The 9,470-nt window shown below is 34.7% G+C and overlaps 1 long non-coding RNA gene across 1 annotated transcript; it reads right to left on the bottom strand.

Annotated features, from left to right (window-relative positions):
• Nucleotides 1–2,852: 2,852 nt before the first annotated feature.
• Nucleotides 2,853–5,554, bottom strand: LOC145582338 (uncharacterized). Its single transcript, XR_014099857.1, has 2 exons — nt 4,792–5,554; nt 2,853–3,056 (listed from the first exon to the last, which is right to left on the bottom strand). It is a non-coding gene; the product is annotated as an uncharacterized LOC145582338 (long non-coding RNA).
• Nucleotides 5,555–9,470: the final 3,916 nt, after the last annotated feature.

Here is a 9,470-nt window from a genome sequence, read left to right as displayed (position 1 = left end):
TGAATTACACGGAATCATAAAAGGAGAGTGATGGAATGAGTTAGCAAAAGGGAAGGGGCTAAGTGGGAGAAGACTTCTAAAAAGAGGTATATGGGGAAAGGAGGAGATGACGGAAGTAGAGAGTTAAGACAAAGAGAATGACAAAGTGAAAATGTAAAATTAGAAAATGAAGACCTAAAGAAAACTCAAGATAAGAGTGAGGGGAGAGAGGTAGAGAGAGAGAGAGAGACTTAGAATTTATAAAGGTATTAAAAAGGAGCAAGGATAGGGGTGTCCATTCGGACTTTGGATTGGACTGAAGCCTAGTCCAATCCAATTCGAAATATATTTGGACTCTCATTTTATAGTCCAAATCCAAATCCAAATCCAAAGTTTTCAAAATCCAATTCAATCCAATCCAAATTAAAATCTCATAGTCCGAATCCAGTCCGATCCAATCCGAATTAATAATTAAAAAAATTTTCCTAAGAAATTTATAAGAATCATAACTCCAATAAACAAACAAACTTTAAACTATAATCAGGGGATTTGGCAGATTTGGGCTATTTGGTTTGGGCTTACTAATGTTATATGGGTAGAGGTTTATATTATTATTATTATTCTATATGTAAATTTGGACTATTTGGACTAAATTGGACTTAAAAAATTTGAGTCTAAATCCAATCCGAAAATCCGAATTTCAAAATTTTTGAGTCCAAATCCAATCCAAATTAAAAAAAAGTCCAATCCGAATAGCTTATTTGGATTGTATTGGATTGGATTTCAGACCGGAGTCCAAATAATGGACACCCCTAAGCAAGGATAGGTGGAAAGAAAAAGATCAAGACCGAGAAAAAGAGAGTGTTTGGGGAAATAAAGTAAGCAGGAGGGTTTCTTTTGCTTATATTTACCTTTTACAAACACTTTTTGAAAAAGAAAAATCAATATGGCTACAATAACATTGACTCTGTTCACACAAAAAAAAAGGAACAATAACATTGACTCTTGATAACTTCTAATAAACACATCAATAATCACTTTAATCTCTTCAGCTCCAATCTTTTTTATGTTGTATACTTAATCAACACTTTTATAACCAACCTCAATTAGAATTACGAGTTTTATTAATTGCTCAAGAAATGCAATGTTGTTATTACATATAGTGATTATGAAAGACAATCACAATTAACTTTCTCGAAATTAATTTACGTGTGCGCTCCCACATCAAGTATAAAAGAATTTGTATATCTTATACAGATAGAAAGGAAGTTGATAGAAAGTGTGTTACGTTGTGTACCTCTCCATATTTACCTACTTATGGAAAAATAGGAAGCAAATCATAGAGAAAAATGGAAATAAAAAATCCAACCTTTGCACTTTTTTCTCCTAAAAATCCAACCTTTATTTTATTTCTAAAAAATCCAACCTTTATACCCCACCTTCTCCAACCAATCCATTACCTGTTGATGACCGATATTTATAAGTTATATACCATGTGTAGGCCATTAATTGGTCACTTATTCTTTTAATTATTAAAGACTAAAAAAAATTAAAACAAAAAAAAGTCAGAAAATCCAGCCTTACCCTCCTTCCCTGACCACCCCACCCCCATCGCCCATCGGATCCCAACGACACCAGCAACATAACCGCACCACCACACTACTACAAAATTGGTCAAAGAGACCATATCAAAATGGCCAAAGAGACCACCTTAGGTCTCTAGCTCATAGGTCTCTTTGGCCTAAGAGACCATTTCATCAAAAGTGGTCTCTTGTTTTAAAAAGAAAGACCACTTATTTAGAATATGTGATCTCAATTTTTGAAAAAACCAAGACCATCTATTTGAATTAGATGGACTCAGTTTTTTCAAAAACTGAGACCATCTATTTGAAATAGGTGGTCTCAGTTTTTCTCTATTTGAAATAGGTGGTCTCAGTTTTGAAAAACTGAAACCACCTATATCAAATAGATTGTCTCCTTTTTAAAAAAAAAATAAATAAATAAAAAATTATTCATAATTTAATATATATAATACGAAGTATCAATTAAACTAAAAATACAAAGTTTATACTTGCAACATACAAAATCCATACGGAAAACATACTTAGTTACTCACAAGTATTACAATCAATATTCTTATAAAAAATTATGCAAAACCCACTTAAACCTACACCACTCCCTCAACCTAACCCTACACCATGCCACTACAAGTCGATATAATGTTGCCCAATATCATCTTATCTCTGCTTTGTGTTTGCCTTTACATAACAACCATGTAGAAACCTGTATAATTTTCAATTTAAATCAACAATAACAAAACTTGAATATATGGATTAAAAAAATAAATAAAGAGCATATTACCAACTGCGCTTTCAATAGCACAAAGCCAAAGAAGCCTCATTGACCATGTATGTATTGTTCCTCTCGTCATTTTCTTGTCTTCCCTAAATACGAACCAAAAAAATTAATATCAATATTCATTACAGCATCAAATTTATAATCGAAATGCAACGAACACTAGTGCAAAAAACGCCATTAGCAACTGGAAAAAAATGGCTTTTAGCAACTGGCGCATGGGGCTGCTATTGCGGGGGATACTAATGAAAATATTATTTGCAATTGACAATAGTTCGTTGCTAATAGTCAATATTCGCAACTGGCCAATAACTAGGCTCGTTGCTAATGGTACCTATTTGCAACTGGCATGTAGTTCGGCCAGCTGCTATTAGTACCTATTTACAGCTGGCATATAGTTCGGCCAACTGCTAATAATATGTATTTGTAGCTGGCAATGGCCAGCTGCTAATAGTCATTTTTTAAATTTAAAAAAAAAAACACTTTTTATCCAAATTTATGTAGGAACTGCATTCATATACTTATAAAAGTTACTATTATAACAAAATTTGTGTTAAGTTTACTGTGTACATTAAATACAAATTTTTAAACATAAAATTACAAGGCTACCAATTTACAAAAGAAAAAGAAAAAGAAAAAAAAAACAGCAGAGACATCATCCTGAAGCAACAACATTTATGAGAAGCAACGACTCAAATCGACTACATTAGCCATGGATTTTCCTGCTAAACATAAAAGTACAATAAACAACAATTGGTTAGAAATTCCTCTAAACATAAGTAAAATTGAACAAAACAAAAGCACCAAAATCTGATGAGAAAGAACTTGAGTGCTCAAGGTTCAAGTTTTAATGAGAGAAATACACACTGAATCTTACTATGAAATCCAACAGCATAACATGTGTATTAAAAGAGCAAATATTTCTTCAAACTATTAAAAATCCAAGGTTTATTTAATCCGAAACTGTTGTCCTCTTTAGTAAAAAAAAATCCAGTTTGCCAAATCAATTTTTACCCTATTACCATTAATCCATTATGCCATAGCCTAATTGGTACAATCTCCAATATCAGCTAATTACAATTCGCATTCATTAACGGCAAAAATAGACAATTATGTGGGACACAGGGCGATTAATGTAGGATATAGTACTGGACAATGAATACAAAGTTGGACTGACATTGAAATTCACATTACAGTTTAGAATTTATCTTGTGGGATTAAGCTTAATACAACAAACTACATCACAAACAAGAATAAGATTTTATCCAAACACTAGTGAAATCTTAGCAGGGTCGAAATCACAAAAACATTGGATTGGTCCACAGTTTCAAAGCATTAGTTGATTCTTTTTACATCCTAGCGACAATCTAATGCAAGTAGCAAGAGAAAAAATGAGATAAGGAAAACTTAAAGAGATCAATAGTCCTATAACAGACAACTCAAGAAGCTACAAGATAACTATCCACTGCACATTACTTGACTATTCAACCTGAATATTTAAGGACATAGTCAATTAATTTTGTAATTATTGTATTACTTGAGTTCATGACAATTTTCACAAGAATGTTAAATTCTGACTGTGATAATCTCCGCAAGTTGATCCACTGCATTCTCACCAGGGAAAAATGGTTGTTATGTGACAAGAAAATAGAAAAATAAGTATCAACAAGAAGAGGATCATTGAAGCAAGAAGTAGCAAGTATACACTTCATAAAATCTACAAAAAGACCAACCTGCCCACGAAGAAGTTCTACAAGAAACTAGCATACTAGATATCAATTGATGATGCATATTCTGTAGCCTAAAATATCTATTCTGGTACTCGATAAGTTGAGCAATAGGAGATGCACAACATATGTGATATGTCAATGTCAACAATTCAACATGTCATTCAAGCATCTGTGGCTGACCCCGGCACATAACTCATCATAACTAGATCAACAAAGGGTATTTAAGATGGAAATCAAGTCCAATAATCCCACAACAGAGGATAAAACAACCATTCTCCTTTTCCAAAAACCTAGTCCTCTGCTATACTCCTCAAATTTCACATGTTTGACTGAAGAGGAATCAAAGAACAACAATTTGACATTATAAGTAGCACGATTGTCACACACCTAACCAAAATCTAACCTCATAATATGCAACCTAATACAAATCAATCAAACCCTAGAATTCATCTTAAACAGTAATCTTATAAGTGAAAATAACCTCAGTTAGAAAAGAATGAGCAAATTGTTCACTTTAAACAAGAGTAGCAGTGGACATTTCTGCAAGTGTCCTTTACAAGTGTCGTAAAAGCTCCACCGTGAAATCAACATTAAAAAAATCAATAATTATGATCAAAATAATAATAAATTTTTTTTAGGGTTTGACATCAAATTTCTCATAAAAACAACATGAAATTGCAGAAATGAAAGAAAAAATGATAGATTTGAAAGAGACAGCAAGAAATACCTAAATACTAAGCTCCCGAGAAGCATTTTCGACCATGGATACCACGAACAACCTGGACTTCGTCACATAGAGGACAATTCTAGCGAAAGCTTCTAGAAAGTGATAGCAAATTCAACCGTAAAATTCCCAGAAATTCAACAACAATACCCCAAAAATTCGACTAACAAAACCCCAGAAATTCCCATCGCTACCTTATTGTCGTTCAACCCCAAAACACCAGCGAATTCAACAGCAATACCTTGAAAAATTCGACCCCAAACCTACAAATTTGACCAGTAATTGAAAACACTAGAATCCGAGCCAAAACCCCCTAAATTCGAGCAATTTCGAGCCAAAACCCCCTATTTTCGAGCAAAAAATCGACCTAAACCCCCCACAAAATCCGAACTACAAAAACCGCAGAAAATTAAGCAAAACTACCCTAAATTCGAGCAAATAACAACTGAAAATTCAAAAGATCTAAGCAAGGAGGTTGGATTTTCGTTCAAATAAGTAGCAATTGTTTCGATTATTTGAAATTTAGGGTTTGTACGCAAATTTAGGAGTTTTTCTTGGTTTTTCTAGGGTTAGGGTTTACTACAAGGGGAGCCAAATTTTGAAAACTAGAGTAGAGTTTAATTAAAATCTTCTAGCTATGGAGGAGAGGGCTGAGTGAAGTTCAAGGACAATGGAGGTGAGGTGAGTGAAGTTCAGGACAACAGAGGTGAGGGCTGAGGAGAAAGAATGCCGGCTTTTCAATATTTTAGAAGAGAGAGAAGCTGGGTTGTGATGGTAGAGAAGCGAGTACGTGGGTCAAATTTAGAACTTTATTCTCTACTTTTAGCAGCTGACCTTTCAAGGTCAGTTACAAATATTTGGTCAAATTTTAGTTGACCTAGTATTTGTAGCGGGCATTTAAAAGGTCAATTGTGAATAAATATTTTATTTTATTAAAATAATTACTATTAGTAGCGGGCATTTAAAAGGCCAGTTGCAAATAGGTATTTTTACTTTTTTAATCCAAGTATTAGCAGCGTTCATTACTATGTCAGTTGCTAATGACATAGTACTTGTACCTGAAATTATTTTGCTCAGCTACAATTAGTGTTTTAGTAACTAACACATATAATGCCAGTTGCTAATAGGGTGCTACTAATAGCAATTTTTCCACTAGTGGAAATAATAAAAAATCAGCTTTAAAATGCTTAAAAATTTCTAGTCAAGAGTATATGGTACAAAAGGTATCCTCAAAGAAAACTAAGGTTAAGGCTACCGCTGCATCTGCAACATGCAACCATATTATAGTTCTTCGGATAGAATTGAAGCAATAAGCCACAAAAAGAATAAATAATCTCTAATATCAATAAGAATGGCCAACTTCAACAATCCAAAAGTTTTCCAACACAGACTACTGTTGAAGAAAGAAGATTTGAGAACAGGGGAAGAAAGGATACAAAATTAATGATCTAAAAGGATGTCACTGCAACTCACTTGCTAAAACTGATGTTAACTCCAAACCATTACAGAAAACACAACAGATATTTTAGAGGCATGAAGCAAACAAAATCAATGTTGACTATAAACTAGAGCAGGGCAAAGGAGGATACATTCTTTGATGAATGTACTATTTGAAGGAATTTGATGAATACATCTTTGTCCTTGAAGATATTTCAATTACACCCACCTCTCTCTAAATTAGAGGTGTAGCTAGTTGCCAGTAATAAGGAGCAGTCTAAGAGCACATGGTGAAGTACCATCCAAAATCCTACACTATGTCCATTTCCAAAGGCATACACACCAAGCAGGATTAAGTATGAAAATGTAAGGTTTAATCAGGACTTAAACTAATTCACAAAGGAGTTACATAATTAGCAAGTAATATCTCACCTCAGCAAAATCATCTAACATCTCATTAGCTTCATCTAATATAATAATCTATGACAATGTTGGGACTATTACTGTCACAAAAGAAACGTGCCAAATGTGGTAACTGGCAGCATCAAAATATCCAATTTTGCAACTCCTCAATTCTGCTAATAGACATGTTCAATTCTGTAAATCCTCCATTCTCTTCTTGACACCGCATGTCAATTCTGCTGTATCCCAAAGAGATCAATTGCTATCAAGCAAATGATTAATTTTCCTAATAGACCATTCACAACTTTTCTAAATACTTAATCACCCCCAAAGTTGAACAGATCAATAATACATAAATACACTATAGTACTCCACCAATTTTCAAAATATGTCAAGCATTTGATCAAATTTCCTAAAAAGCCATTCACAACTAAATACTAAATCACCCCCAAAAAATTAACATATCAATAATACTGAGTTCACTACAGTACTAAACCTAATTTCGGGCTAAACAAGTCATATCATATGTCAAGCAAACCGAGGAAAAATTCTTTTACGCACCTAGGTTTAAATAGAGGTAGGTCCTCTCTAGGGTAATTTTTTGCTCATTTGATATGTTTTACTCATTTAAAGATTAAGAAATGCGAAGATATATCAAATCATGAAATCAGCAAAAAAAAAAAAAAAAGAAAAAAAAAACACACACACACACACTTGGGTGCACATAACTCTGGTGTACCTAGGTGCATGTAAGAATTTTCAGAATGAGGAAGGCTGCACTAGTTCAAAAATTAAAGAATTAAACTTGAATAATTCAGATTGTGAAGTAGTTAACAATTATAATTCGATAAATTAAAATGAATTACTAAGAGTAAATTTCCTACCGAACAACAATTACAGGCCAGATCATACAATATTTAAAGCAAAAAATATCAATTCAACAAATGTAAAACGCAATTAAATAAAAGCAATTGAGAAATTAAGAAAGAAAACTAAGAAATTACCGAAATCAAATTAGAGGATTGACAAAGCTTGAGAAGGCACGCACGTCGAATTGATTCGAAATAAACACAGCAAGAAACCCTAACTTCCATGGTTGTAGATTAAAAAAATAGAAAGTAGTGGCGATGATGGTTGTCCTCAATTCGAATTAACGACGATTAAAGGAGGGCGGTGGTAAAGGGGTGGCGGTGGAGAGAGAAAGGTGATAGATAGAGAGAGATAGGGGGAGTAAGATGAGAGAGAAAGGGAGATACTGATATGAGGGGGTGGCGCAGTGGGCTTAGTACTTAGTGTTTAGGTTTTTTTTTATTTGTATATAATAATAGAGAGACCATTTATATTAAATAAATGGTCTCTCTATTATTATATTAAATAAATGGTCTCTCTGTTTTTAAATGAAAAAAAAAAGAGAGAGAGAGACCATCTATTTAAGAGAAGTAATCTCTCCAATTTTTTAAATTAAAAAGAAAAAAGAGAGATCATTAATTTTAAAGAAGTGGTCTCTCTATTTTTTTAATTAAATAAATAAAAAAGAGAGACCATTTATTTAAGAAAAATGGTCTCTATTTCGTTTTCATCTCCCTAAGATTGTACCTAAGAGACAATTTATTAGAAATATTTGGTCTCTTGAACTGAGAATTTTCAATATCACGTTCAAGCCCAGGAAATCGATTAAGGGGCAAGCCTTTGCTGATTTTTTGGCAGAAATGACTCGCCCGGATTTGCAGCCAACAAGAGACCAAATATGGAAGGTTTATGTTGATGGTAGTGCAATAGCAGCCGGATGTGGCGCTGGTATCATTTGTCAATCCCCCGAAGGGGACAAGTTTGAGTACGCAATGAGATTTCAATTTCAAGCCTCTAACAATGAGACCGAGTATGAAAATCTGCTTGCTGGCCTTAGAATGTGTAAGGCGGCAGGGGCAACAAAAATTGATGCAAGTTTGGACTCTCAGCTGATAGTCAGCCAAGTGAATGGTGATTATGAAGCCAAGAGCCGTCGATGATGAAATATCTGTAGATGGTAAAGGATGAGGCCGAGGGCCTAGAGTATTTCTCTCTGCAACAAGTTCCCCGTTCAGAAAATCATCAAGCGGACGAGCTCTCCGAGTTAACATCCTCGGCATCTTGTGATACTCCTACATTGGTGTTTTGGGAAGTAAAGAAAAAGAGGAGTATTAATGCCGAGCCAGTACAAAATATTGATAGAAGCTCCACATGGATGGATGGAGTCATCTCTTACCTAAAGGATGGGATACTTCCGCTTGATCCGAAAAAGAGTTGGCTGATGAAGAAGAGGACGGCCTAGTTCGAGATGAAGAATATGGAATTATTCAAATTTTGTGAAACCGTATCTAAAGTGTATCACCCCTGAAAGGGGTATGATGTGCTGGACGACCTTCATTAAGGGCAATGCGGTTCGCACATAGGAGGGCGAGCCTTAGCTGAGAAAGTTACCCACCTGGGGTACTACTGGCTGAGTATAAATGCAGACGCCATGCAAATGGTGAAGAAATGTGACAAGTTCCAGAGATTTGCAACCCTAATTCACCGCCTGGCAAATAGTATGTCGGCCACAAGTAGTCCACCCCCCTTTCAAAATGGGGCATGGACATCTTGGGGCCGTATACGCCAGCTTCTGGCCAAAGGCGGTATGTGTTAGTAGCGGTGGACTACTTCATAAAGTGGGTCGAAGCTGAGGTCGCCCAAGGAATCAAGTGGACAAACATGTCAGCTTTCATCTGGAAAAATATCATTACTCGTTTTGGGGTACCACGGTCTATGGTATTCGAAAATGGACCACAATTTGAACGTGTCAACTACTCAAGGGCTGGCTGAGT

Source organism: Chenopodium album, chromosome 15, assembly GCF_948465745.1.
Source record: "Chenopodium album chromosome 15, dcCheAlbu1.1, whole genome shotgun sequence".
Taxonomy (NCBI): Eukaryota; Viridiplantae; Streptophyta; class Magnoliopsida; order Caryophyllales; family Amaranthaceae; genus Chenopodium; species Chenopodium album.
The sequence above is the reverse complement of the archived record's forward strand: the minus strand, read 5'-3'. Positions and strand labels throughout refer to the sequence as shown.